This window comes from Lemur catta, chromosome 13 (genome assembly GCF_020740605.2).
Source record: "Lemur catta isolate mLemCat1 chromosome 13, mLemCat1.pri, whole genome shotgun sequence".
In the NCBI taxonomy this organism is placed as follows: Eukaryota; Metazoa; Chordata; class Mammalia; order Primates; family Lemuridae; genus Lemur; species Lemur catta.
The window spans coordinates 62,281,455-62,295,173 of record NC_059140.1 but is presented as its reverse complement, the minus strand read 5'-3'; positions in this window follow the sequence as shown (position 1 = coordinate 62,295,173).

Below are 13,719 nucleotides of genomic sequence, written 5' to 3'. Positions count from 1 at the left end.
GCGCAGAGCCCGGAGCAGTAATTTGGTTAGCTGTGTGCTAGCTAGCCACTGAGTTGCAGAGGAGGCTGAGGCTGGCGGCTCTGACGACAAGGTGAGCCGATTACCTCTGCACTGCATTTATCCAGCATGCTTGGTGGAATTCCCTTCCCCATGATCCCTCAAGCTGCAGGGACTCTTTGGGGAAATTAGAAAGTGGATACTGAAAGCTTTCTTTGAAATCCACGGAGAGGTCAGGGTTATTTGGATGGCTTCCCTGGGATAAGACAGAATATTTTTCTAGCAATTAACCATCAGGAAAAAGAAAATAATTATCTGTGAAGATACTTTACCCTTAGCAAAGTCATCTTGACCCAGGCAGAAAGGGGAACAGTGACTTGCTTAGGCAAGAGATGTCATGTGCAAGGGGTCAGCCTGAAGAGTGGAGCCCTGTCCTCCCACAGGGGAATGCAGCTGGTGGAGTGATGGGGAGAAGGTCAAAACTGGGAGGCTAAACCTTATTTTACAGTCACGGAAGCTGAGGCAGAGAGGGGAATCAACTTGTATTAGGTTCCTATGGCTGCTGTTACAAATGCCACAAACTGAGTGTCTTAAAACCACAGAAATGTATTCTCTCACAGTTCTGGAGACAAAAAGTCCAAAATCAAGGTGTCACCAGGGTCATGTTTCCCGCAAAGGCTCCAGGGTAGAATTTTGCCTCTTCCAGCTCCTGATGGGGCTGTGCATTCCTTGACCGGTGACCGTATCACTCCAGTCTCTGCATCTGTGCTCACGCTGCCTCCTCCTCCTCTCTGTGGGTCTCTTAGGAGACACATGTGATCGCATTTAGCGCCCACCTGGGTAACCCAGGACGAGCTTATCAAGGTCCTAAATTTAATCACACCTTTGGTTACATAAAATAATATTCACTCTTTTGCCACATAAGGTAATATTCACTGGTTCCAGGCATTAGGATGTGGACATATCTTTTGGAGAACCACCATTCAACCTGCTACATGATTTTTGCAAAGTCCAACTATTTAGTGACAAAACTGAGAATAGACATTAGGTCCTCTAATGCCAGACACATATTCCTGCAGTGCCCCAAGCTGCCTTCAGATTATCCCAAGCTAAATGTTCCTTACTCAGGTGCATATGGTGGAAGCAGAAACTTGCAGGGGTTCCCTTCCTGTTTGCCATCAGCCTGCCCTGGGCCAGCAACAAGACCCCATGGGCTGCACCGCACACCCTACCATCTTTCCTTCACCAGAGTGGCATATTCTTAGCAAATCAGAGCCTCTCCATTGTCATTCTCCCTTATTCTCCCACCCCCTCTTCGGTTTGGGTCATAATTTCAAAAGACACAATCCCAAATGTTGAAACCCGGAAAGATCAAAATCCCAAAAATGTAATTCTGGAAAAAATAATTTAAAAAATAATTTAAATTTAAAAATAATTTAAATTATTTAAAATAAATTTTCAATAATTTAAAATCATTAAAAATTGAAGATACTTATTTACATTTTTAAAAGGGGATATACTTGAGAAACATATAAAAACACAACAGAGCATTTCTAAGCCACTTCACATAATAAAATAGGCAATAACAACATATGTATTTTTACAAGCATAAATATTTAGGTATACTAACAACAGTAACACGGGTATAACAGTCATGAGCAAACGGTATTCATCAAGAAATAGGTCAAAAAGCAAAATGTATAAATGTATACCAGTATGGTTGGTAATTGTGTAGGTCAAAAATCCCGATGGGTCATCATCACATACACAGTTGCCCAAAGAGCCGAGATCTTGGGAAATTTTACCTTTTACAAATGCAGATGTACTAAAAGGACATCTCTTCATTTATTGAGGAAGTTTCAATGTTTTTATGAACACGTACAGTGCTTACACACAAAGTCAACATTGTGCTAATGCACTTCCCTGGAGTCAAATTTGCAAAAAATACATAAAATGAATTAGAACTCTCTGAAAGTCTTTATACAATGTACACCCACAGTATTGGAAATGGTGCAAAGATGAAATACATAGGGTAGTGAGTTGGCACCATGGGTGAAGAGGCAGAAGTCATTCACAATTAAGTAATTTGGCAGGGGAGATTTCTTGATTTTTCACCGTGTCTTCACTTCTATGATCTTTGGAACACTTGCTGCACTTGTATGTTGAGAGTGGTTGTGGTCCACAAATTTCATAAGTATATGCTGTGCATTTGAGAGTCTGGTTATTGCCTGGCCGTGGCAATTAAGCAATTTTCTGCTTTCACAGCACCAATAATAATTAGCTTTTAAACTTTTATCTTTCACTGTTAAGTAGCCTTGTACACTTACCACAGCCTCTTTGCAAGGGAACAATTTCACAGATCTCTGCCATTGTGTTGTAAGGAATACAGTAAGATGGAACAAAATTGCACTTTGTCGATACCAAATCAGTGTTAGTCAGGGTTCCCCGGAGAGACAGAACCAATAGGAAATGTATGTAGATATATGAGACAGGATTTAGTAGAGGAATCGGTTCATGCAATTGTGGTGGCTGAGAAGTCCCAAGACAGGCCATCTGCAAGTGGGAGACCCTGGGATGCTGGCAGTGTGGCTCAGTCCAACTTCAGAGGCCTTGGGACCACAGAAGCCAATGGTATCACTCTCAGTCCAAGGCTGAAAGCCTTAGGACCCAGGGGGCCACTGGTGTAAGTCCTGGAGTTCAAAGGCAGGTAAGCCTGGAGTTGTGACATCCCAGGTAGCGGAAGAGAAGTCTGTCCCACCTGTCAGAGAGAAACTAACTGGCCTTCTATATTTGCTCTCTCTGGGCCCCAGCAGATTGGATGGTGCCTGCCAACACTGAGGGCAGATATTCCCTATCTAGTCCACTCAGACTCACACACTAATCTCACCTGAAAATACCCTCATGGACACACCCAAAATAATGCTTTACCAGATTTCCAGGTGTTCCTTAATGCAGTCAAGTTGACACCTAAATTTATGTGCACAAGCCCACCCCTTATCACCTGGGCATGCATACGCACCTCCTTAAATCATACTTAATTTCCAAACAAAGACAATGGCAAGGTAATAGTTACACCTAATGTGATGCAACTAAAATGATGCAACTATCCTGTGTACAACCCAAAACACTAATCCCTTCCCCAGATTTCGGCTTTCAGGATTTTAACATTTGGGATTTTAATCTCTTCATAGTGTGATTTCTGGAATTTTATGCATTAGGGATTTTGATCTTTAGGGATTTCAACATTGGAGATTACGGTATTTGGGATCGTGTCTTTCGGGATTATGATTGGCACCAGTTGTTCACACGGTCATTATGATGAAAGTGGCTCCTCAAAGTTGGCTCCAGCTCTACACACACTCCCACCTTGCTGTCTTTCCTGCACTCCCTCCCCCTCTGCAAGCCTTGGCGCTCACTGTTTCTTGGTAATTTGTGAGTTGCCTTTAGCCTGGAAGAGAATTTTGAATAGAACAATTTCTTGCCTTATGTGAAAGTCAGATTTGTCCTTAATGTTTAGCTTCAAAGAAAGTGTGGAACCCTGTTGGGCTGTGAGCCCAGAAGTCCAATGGGAGAGAGGCTGAGTCTCGGGAGGACACGTCTGCCCGCAGTGGGACAGGAGCTGAACGAGCTGGGCCCTGTCATTCACAGAGCCAGGAGCCGTGCAGATAATTCCCCTTCTCCACCCATCGTGAAATCTTGCCCTTCATGACTTATGCATGACTTCTTTTCATTAGCCGCAGCTCAAGTAATCGCATGGGTAGGTGGCTCTGTGAGGGGTATCTGATTCGGAGGGTATATATCTGCAGGCTCGGTGACACCACTCAGAGATTCTGCAGGGTGGGGAGAGAGATGGAGGCAAAAGTTGCATGCTCTGTGTGAGATAGTGTGTTTTCTCTCTGCCCTTCCGTTCACTGCACCTTGAAGAAGTAAGTAGCCTCTCTCGGAACAGTGCAGGGATGAGGACGGGGCAATGCTTGATTGAGGCCACAGCCCCTGCAATCAAGTGAGGACTAGAGAGAGAGAGAGAGAGAGAGAGAGAGAGAGAGAGAGAGAGAGAGAGAGAGAGAACAGAGAGAGAGACTGAGACTGGCCTTTCTCAGCCAAGAAAGAATTCCTGGATCCCACTGTCATCAGAGAATTAAAGAATTACAAAGTACTGAGCTAGGCGCTGGGCCTGGGTCCCCTGCACTCCAACCTGAGTTTCTACACACATGCATGTACACACACACAAATGATGGTGATTCTGAGCTGCCACCTGTGTGGGCCCTGAGTGGTCTCTGAACAGCGGTGTGAGATCACAGGAGGCAAAGCCCAATGGGTGGGGAAACCTGGTCCCCAGCACAGCACAAGAAAGGATGGAAATGAACAAGACCCTGCTCCCCGACCCAGTCTGTGACTGAGCACTGCAGCCTCAGGACAGAGGTGAGGGGAGAAAGCAGCGTTGGGAAAGAAAGAGCATGCTGTAGTTGAGGATGTGGTCCTAGACTATGTGTTTTGGAGTTGGATCTGGGTTTGAATCCAATGTTGCTTTCCTTGGATAGTATCTTTGACCCCCTTGAGCCTGTCTGCCCTCACCTATAAAATGGTTGTTGTGAAGATTAAATAATATGACATACATAAAGTGCTCAGCACAGCACCTGGCATATCATAAGTACTCCATAAACAGTAGCTATTATCATCGCAATTAGGTTGAGTCCCATAGAGATATTACCTGATGCACAGATGTGACCCAGGTTCTTTTGCTTAACTTGGATGGGTGACCAATCTCCTACTCAAAAACGGATGTCATAGGCAAGTTAGAAAGTAAAAGGACCTACCTGTTGAAGACCAAGATTTTGAAGCACAGTGTGTTCAAGCTGGGAAAGCCAGAATGATGTTCTTGGTCAAGGTCCTGGTCTAACAAACGTGGCTCAAAAGAATGCAGTGACTCACCCAAGGTTCCAGCGGGCAAGGCTCCTCAGGGCTGGGTCCGACATGCATACCCCGCATTCAGCCCGCTTCTCTGTCTGTGCCACCACACTGCCAGGGGAGGGGCACTTGGTTAAGGACACGGCAGTGTTGGATAGCTTCCCAGAGGGGTCTTGTCCTCAGGACCTTGCCAAGATATAAATGAGCTGGACAACAGTGGAGCATTAAAAAAGCAAATGTTCCTTGTGTCTCCAGTGCTGGCACAAACATATAGTGAGGGACAGGGACGAGGCTCCAAGTAAAGTCACCAAAGCCTAGCAGCCAGAACCCCAGATTCTCACATAGCAGGATGGATCAAGTTCTGCTACCAAAGGCTGCATTTTCATCTTGACCATGGGCCCAAGATGAAAGCACCATCAGTAAACAGACCAGAAACCAGCCTAATGTTTTTAGCAGAGGAACAGGGTCTTTGTGGATAATTTAGAATTGTGGTCTAACTGGAAATGTCAGTTTGACTTGCAAGGGTGCTGTACCTCTTAATAATATCTTGGTCCTTTAATGTATTTTTAATCACAAATCCATGACAAGGAGGGAGCTCTGTGCTGCAGGGCTGTGTCCAGCCATGGCGCTGGAGCTCCAGCAAGGAGAGAGTAGCCTGCGGAAGGATGGGTTGGGCCTGGCCCTCCACAACGAAATAGGAGAGTGTCCTCTGCCGAGGAAAACGGCCATCACAGCCCTAGTTTGGAGAGGGAAGACAGGGTTAGCTTGGCATTAGGAAGGCCCCACAGAGATGGAACCAAATCTGAATCAATAACAGATTTTACAAGAGACTGGCCCAGCAAGCCTAGCCACCTGCCAGCTCTGTAACTAGATTTCGTGGCCCCTTGTATGTAATTCCTACAACTTTGCCAGGGTGCCAAGAAGTCCAAGGCAAATAGCCATACAGAAACTCAGTTCTCGTTGTATAAATTAGAGATATAGCGTGGTTTATCCTAAGCCAAGCCGGCTACACATCCTAAAACCCTCAGACAATAGTTTTCTACTGTTTCAGTTATGCACACAATAAAAACAATCAGGCTAATAACAGCCACAAAATGCCATGTCCGGGAATGATGTTAAATGCTTCTGCATTTAATTGTCACTGAGAAGTAGTATATTATAATCATTATTATCCATTATACAGAATATCAAACAGGAAGGGGTTAAAGAGCATGCTCAATGTCACCCAGCTCTTTGTGGCAGAGTCTTTTTCTTTGAATTGAAATTCTGTGCTTTTAAGCACTTCTCGATACGTCCTTCTTTAGAGTTCACTTTTCACAACAAACAACTGAGCTGACTTGCTTGGCCTTAGAACTAATATTGAGTATATTATATTTCATTTTAAAATATTGAGCTGGGATCCCTTCTTATTCATCCTGTGTGTATAAACACACACACACACACACACACACACGCTCTAGTGTTCTCTGTGCTTCTCTCTGCTTCCGAGGGAATCGAGCCCTGTTGTCCTGTGACAGTGACTTTCCCTTCCTCCTTCGTGCTCTCCTCCTAAATAAACTACTGTGTCCCAGTCCTCATCTCAGGCTCTGCTTTGGGGGAACACATCTTAAGACTATGTGTATGTATATATTTTTTGTTACCTAACATTTATTGAGCACTTACTAAGTGCCAAGCACTGTGCTAAGTGATTCCCCTCAATTGCCTTTTTCAAAATCCTCAGGCTAACGCCATCAGTCTATTCCCAATGGACACGTGAGGAAGCTGAGGCTCAGATAGATTAAGTAACTTTTCCAAGTACCCATCCAATGAGCGGTGGAGTTTAGTTCATGCTTTCAACCTCTATGTTAAGCTGTCTGTCCCTCCTGATCATAGAATTGATTGTCTGGAAGCTTCTACAAAGTACTTAGCCCTCCAAATTCAGGCTCTGTCAAAATTATGATTTGCATACAATATTTCAGAGAAATCTTTCAAAATTATGACTTACATACAATATTTCATACAATATTATGATTTACATACAACTGTACATACATGCCTAACTCAAAATTATCCTGTAGAAAGGAAGTCTGTATTCCAAGACCATTTTTTTAAAAATAAGTTACCTGATTTGATAGGTGGACAAAAATGTCTAAAACTAGGACTGACCCCAAAATCTGGGACACGTGATTGTCTTGTCATTATCTAACAATGGAAGCCAGTGGGTTACATTGGAAATGCAAATGCTGTCTAAGCACTGGGATACCATTAAACTGGCTGCTTTTTCTCTGGAAAAAAAAAAAAAAAAGAAGAAGAAAAGAAAGAAATCTTTTTATACAAAGCAAAAATGGCCTTTAGGAGACTGTGGCTCTTACCATGTAACACCTGTTCTCTAAGAGAGCCACAGGCCTTTGAAATTTCCTTTCTCATTAGCAGCCATACTCTATTACTGAATTTATTTATTTATTCTAAAATCAAAGAGAAACAAAATTTTAATGACCATTTTTTACCCAGTTTAACTCAGCTTCTACCCTGGCTTCTGGTAAACCCCTTCCCCTTACGCCCCTTCGAACATTTTCTCTTCCCAAAACTGCTGTGAGCAGAACGGAGGGCAGGAGTGGAGGTGAGAGGTGAAGTCAGGGTGCCTGCAAGCTGTGTTCCCAGGGTGAAGGCCGGAGAAGTGAGGGCCCGCGTTTATACCGACCTTAGAGGGAGGAGAACTCTGAGCCAGCAGCCACAGAGGGGAAATCACCAAAGGAAGCCCCAGAGTCACCAAGCGGCCCTGACATCTGGGAAAAGTCACTAAGGGCTGCAGAGGGCTCACAGCAGAGGCCAGAGTGGGAGGAATGAAAGGAAACCCGAGGAAAAGGCATCAGGCATGAGTGATCTGCCGTCACTACTCTGTGGTCCTCCATGATGCCCGTGTGTCGCCGGGTCCCCCAGGTTGGTGGCCCGGGGGCGGGGGGCGACTGTTCGCCGCCACCCCGGTGCCCTGCACGGGCCTCCGTGAGAGCAGAAGGGCTGCGGAGCGCACCGAGAAGCTGCCTCATCGGAGCCAAAGTGATACATCTGTTTATGGTAATTAAATAAATGCCAGTTGGACCCTTCTCAGTGTGCTTACTGAAGCAAGCGCCAGAAACGCGACGCTCTCCAAGAACCCGAGCGAAATTAGAAACAGAAAGGCGCTCCGGCACTTCCGCCCGCTCCTGGAGAACCCTGGCCGGGAGGGAGGCTTACTCGGAGGCCGGAGGCTGAGCTTTCGTGCGCGGCCCAGCAAGTCGGTCACCCTGGCTTCTTCCTCTGTCAGATGAGGGGGTGACACGTGCTCTGCACCTCCCTCCAAGGTGACCTTGGTGCACAGGGCCGGGGTGTACGATTGAACTTATTTATAAGCCGCTTCTTTTCAAAAAGGGTTTGAGGCCATGTATAGCAAACGGTGGAGTGATAAGAGGAATGAAATGGAAATAAAATGGAGAATGTGAGTAGGTTAATTTTACGGTTTAATCCATTTCTAGTGGGTGACAGAAATTTAGTAGAAAAGTAAAAGTCTGTGGATATATTTTAAACAGTTCTCAATGCGTTGGAAAGATTATGGACTTTGGACTCTGTGGCTTCAAATTTAGTTCTAATATTCATAATTATGGGATCCTTAGTGAGTTATTTAATCACCTTGAACTTCACTTTCCTTGTCTATGACAAGACATACAATGTGAAGGCAATGAAAGATTAATACCATAAATATATACGGAAGTACTAGACCCGTGCCTGGCACACAGTAGCGTTTTCATAAACATTGATTTCTTTTGACCAACCTTCCATCCCACATTCCTTCTTTTCTTTCTTTCTTTCCTTCCTTTCTTTTTTTAAATTCTTTTTCCATGCTGAATAAGGAAGTTTCCAGAAAAGCTTCTCACATTAATTGATCAGTGGGTTAATGAGAAGGAGTTTGAAATTATGAAAGCAAGAGAGCCTTGTCATGCAAGAAAGGGACAAATTTTCAAAATGTGTAATGACTCTATTAACTAACCCAAAGTCACCAGATGCATCTCTTAAATTTTCTGAGTCTTGTTTTTGTTATTAGAGTGTAGAATTAACAAGACTGGTGTTCGGTCTGGAGCCAAGAGAGAGAGACACACGAAGCCTCATGTGTAGCAGAATGCGGTTTTATTTTGAGCATCTGGGTGCAGATGGGTGGAGACCAAAGAGCGTCCACTCTTTGGACGGGGAGGGGAAAGCCTTGGGTTTTATAGAGGATTTCTCTCTCTGGGGGCAGTGAGTACCTGGGCCAGAACAGCCGCTGTAATAAATGTTTTTTTAAAAAAACAATCAATTTCTAGGACCCCTGTGTTGGTCTCGTCCTGCAGAGATGAGGGAGGGGGTAGCTTCGTCCTTATTAGGAGGGATAGGAATGCCGGTGCAGCTGTCTGTTAGATTTTGCAATGTCTGGGGACTCTCCAGACTCCTGCAGCTATTGTTTTACAAGCCTAAGTTTTCCACTAATGGCATTCCATCCTATACATAATTTTCGGGTTCCCACCTGAAACAAACCTAACAATTGGTTTCCTCCTGTGCCCCCAAGATCTCCCAAAGAGATGGAATTACAAAAGGGAGCACTGAGAGGATGTTTTCTCCACGTGACACTGAGAAGACCAAGGCCACCATTGTGGTGGGCAAAGAGGACACAATTCCAGATAGACGTGAGGCTTCACTGGGAGACGTGGAGCAGACAGTGTGACTAACCAATTACAAAATTACAAAATAAACACCACACATGCACTTCTCTTTTACTCTGTGAGGTCACGCGGGTATGTCCATGTAGGCAGGGTGTGGTGTCTGTTAAGTGACCCCCAGCAAGTAATCCAGGCAACTGGGGACATCCAGGGACATTCAGCATCAGGAAACAGGGTTATAGCCACAAGGTTAGCAACAGGGACAGGACTTTTCAAGACCCAGCCCCATGCCTCCTCCTCTGTGAAGCCTTTCCTGATAACCCCTGTCCCCAGAGAGGATCAAATGCCTCCCTTCTGCCTCACTTGTCACTGTATTGATTTTAAGCAGGGCACTCAGACTCTTCACTTTATGTGTTCATTTGCATATCTGTGTCCCTATCAGAGGGTGAGTTCTCCAAGGGCTGTGTATCCTCACGCCTAGCATAAATAGTAAGCTGGCACATAGTAGGTGCTTAATAAATGCAGGTCTAATTAATAAATGGCTTAGGACTGCAAGCATAGGGCAAGGAAGGGGGAGAGCACCTTATCAATACAGAGGCTGAAGAACAGAGACAGGGAAAGGTGCTGCCAGGTAGGCTTGTGGTATCAAGAGAGCAGTCAGGTACAAGGCCAGAGCCCGGCCAGCAGTGAGACTTGGTCCCAACCCCCCAGATCCCTCTTGCCTGAGGACAGTGTTGGGTCTGGGCTCCTGGACAGGGTTAGTGATACAAGAAAGTGGAGCATGATGCTGAGCGCTAGACTCTGGAGCCACACCACCTGAGTTCAGCTACCACCTCCACAGGTATCAGCCACGTGATATTGGACTTGAAGGTTAGTTTTTCTGGTGCCTCAGTTTTCCCATCTGTAAAATGGGAATAATAGTACCTATGGCCTAAGGTTGTTCTGAGGACTAAATGAGTTAATATAATGAAGTGCTTGGCACAGAGGAAATGCTATATGGATGTTAGCTGTTATTATTGCTATTGTTGTTATTATTGTCATTATAAGATGTGAGGAGGGCACACTTAGTCCATAGGTCCTGCTGATAACATAGCAAACGGGGAAAGAAGAATCTAGTGGGTTCTGGCTTCCGTACACTGGAGTGTAGCTGCTCCAGCTTTAGCTGGTTAGGAGTTGATAATCTAAAGCCTAGTTCTTTGAGACATGCTTTAAGTTCCATTTTTTGAGAGCCTAGAATAGAGTCACTGTCACAATGGTGCCAAATGTTGACTTTTAAAAGGGCATGGGTTTGGGATTTGTTTGCAGGTGCATTCAAATAAACCAGGGAGCTTTGTGGTTCAGGGGATGGGGACTCAACCTTTCTCTTCCTGTATTTCTATTCCATTTTGTGGGCTCTCAGACCTAAAGGGGACAAAAGAACACTAAAAGGGCCCTTTAACTGTTAAAGGAAAATTCCTATTCATTTATTTTTAAACACACGTTTATAACACTTAGTATGTGCCAGGCGTACACTGTTCTAATTTCAAATATTAACTCATTTAATCCTCAAAATCATGCTGTGAAGTAGAACTATATTGTTATATAGATGAAGAATCTGAGACACAGAGAGGGTAAGCAATGTGCCCAAGGACACACAGCAACAAGTGGTGAAGCCAGGATTGTGAACTCAGGAGCCTGGCCCAGAGTTCCTCTTGTGTCATCTCCAGAAGGCCTGAGTTTGGGTAAAGGCACAAGAAGGTAAGCAGCCCTCTTCTGGCCCAGGCTAGACTGAGCTGCCCCCATGCTTTCAGTCCCCCACCCGGAGCAGCCCTGCCTCTTTTGCTGAAAGGAAAGGGGGATCCCATAGACCACCCCAGATGGCCAGGGCTGACTCTGGGTGGCCCAGCTTTGGAAGGGAGGTTTCATGCCCCACTGACACTGAGCTGGGAGCCCAATGGGACAGCCCCCATGAGGATAGGGATGCTGTCTACCAGCCAATGGCCCTGAGCTCCCAGGGAGAGCTGCCCTACAACCTGAGACCCTTCTGCTGCCTCTTCCTGTTGCTTTTCTATTCCCTGGTCTCAGAACACGCTAACTTCTGATTTTCAGTGAAATTTGAGGCCCAGGGGATTTTTTCTCCCTGTTCTCCAAGCAAGCAGAGAAAGCCCCAGGGGGCCCATCCATGTCAGTAAACAGGTCTGTGTGATTGCTGGGTCCTCACAATTGGACAGCCTTTTCTCTCCCCTGATAGAGATAAATGTTGATAACTCAATGATGATGAAAACATTGTAAACTGTCAAGCACAGCATGCTTAGTTACAAAAGCTAGGAATAATTGCTTCAGCCTTGCCGTTAGGAAAACCAGTTGTTGAGTCCAGGATAATTCTAGTAAGAAATTGGCATTTGGGGATTAATTGTTTAGAATGTAATGACTGCTACAACCCAAACTAATGAGAACAGAAGGCAGTTTCCATTTGAATTTCAGGGATGAAATAGGCTTTGCTAGGCTGACTGGTACAGAATGGGAGGGCATTTTTTTTCTCTCTCTCTCTTTTCTTTCTTTCTTTTTTTTTTTTTAACCTCAGCATTGGTTGGGCGAAAAATAAGCATTTTGCAAGAGCAGCTTCTGGGAAGACTAGCCAAAAGTCTGCACAGGCGCCTCAGGAAAACTCTTGATTGATTGTTAAAAGCCTGGCCGAGCTCTTCCCGGAGGGCCTGAGCAGGTTGGGGGCAACGAGGCCAGGGTGAGTCATCCCCGAGCTGCTCGGGGTCCGGAATCAGAGCTGTCCCTGCCACTTACCAGCTCTGACCTTCAGCAGGTCACCTCCCCTTTCTGAGTCTGTGCCCTCCTGCAAAACCAGGATGGATAGCAGCACTTACTCTGCCAACCTCGATGGGTTATTATGAGAGTCAAATGAGAAAATATTTGGCCAAGCGTTCTGCAGTCTGTAAATCACAATGTAGGGTGGAGAGTACCGTTTAGATAAGTCACCCCCTTTCTGGTCTTTTGTTTGTTTAGCCCTGCCTTATTCTAAAAAAGACTCCAAGCAACTTGCCTTTTTTTTTTTTTTTTTTTTTTATAATGTCTTACAAAGCTATGAGCACCATGTAGAATAACTGTCATGGCAAGTGATGGTTCAGTACCAGAAAGGACCCAGCGTGGTTTGCTGGGTCCAGGTAGACAGTAGCTTGAGGGCCCTGGAAGGGAGTTGTTTCACTCTAAGGGAGCCTGGAAAGTTTGACCTCAAATTATGCCCTAGCCAGGGCTTCATAGAAGACCTTATTGTGGATGATGGAGGAGAAATGGGGAGAGAAGATGGAGTAACTTATTTGTTCAAGTGTTTATTTACTGAGCACCTGCTATAAGCATGTATTTATTTATTGAGAGCCTGCTGTGGGGAGTGGTGCTATAATGGAGACACCCACTCTAACCTCATGGCAAAAGTTCCAAATTCTTCCCCAGTTTCTCAATTCTTATCCAGTTTCCTGCCATCTCCAGCTCTGGTTTGCAGCTGCCATTGGCAATAGGGAAGTGCACAGGATGCCTCTGAATTCTTTCAACTAACAGGAAGATACATGCATCGAAGTCCCACCATGACATGAGGACTGCTCAGATTGCCTGCTAGACTTGGGTGATCAGAGTACAGTCTGAGAGAGGATTTAGACCTGATACTCTTAGGATAAAGGCAAAGTCAACAGAAAATAACAAGTGTCACCGAGGATGTGGAGAAATTGGAACCCTTGTGCATTGCTGGTAGGAATGTAAAATGGTGCAGCTACTATAAAAAAAGTAGTATTAAGCTTCCTCAAAATAATTTAACACAGAATTACCAAATGACCTAGAATTACACTTCTGGATATATGCCCAAAAGAATTGAAAATTTAAAACTCCAACAGATATTTACCCATCCATGTTTATTACAGCATTATTCACAATAGCCAAAAGGTGGAAACTACCCAAGGGCCCATCAACCGATAAATCAATAAACAAAATGTGGCATCTACATACAACAAGATATTATTCAGCTATAAAAAGGAATGAAATTCTGACACATCCTACATGAATAAACCTTGAAAACATTATGCTAAATGAAATAAGCCAGATGCAAAAGGACAAATATTGTATGATTCCATTTATACAAAATATCTCCAATGGGCAAATCCAAAGAGACAGAAAGTGTCATAGATTA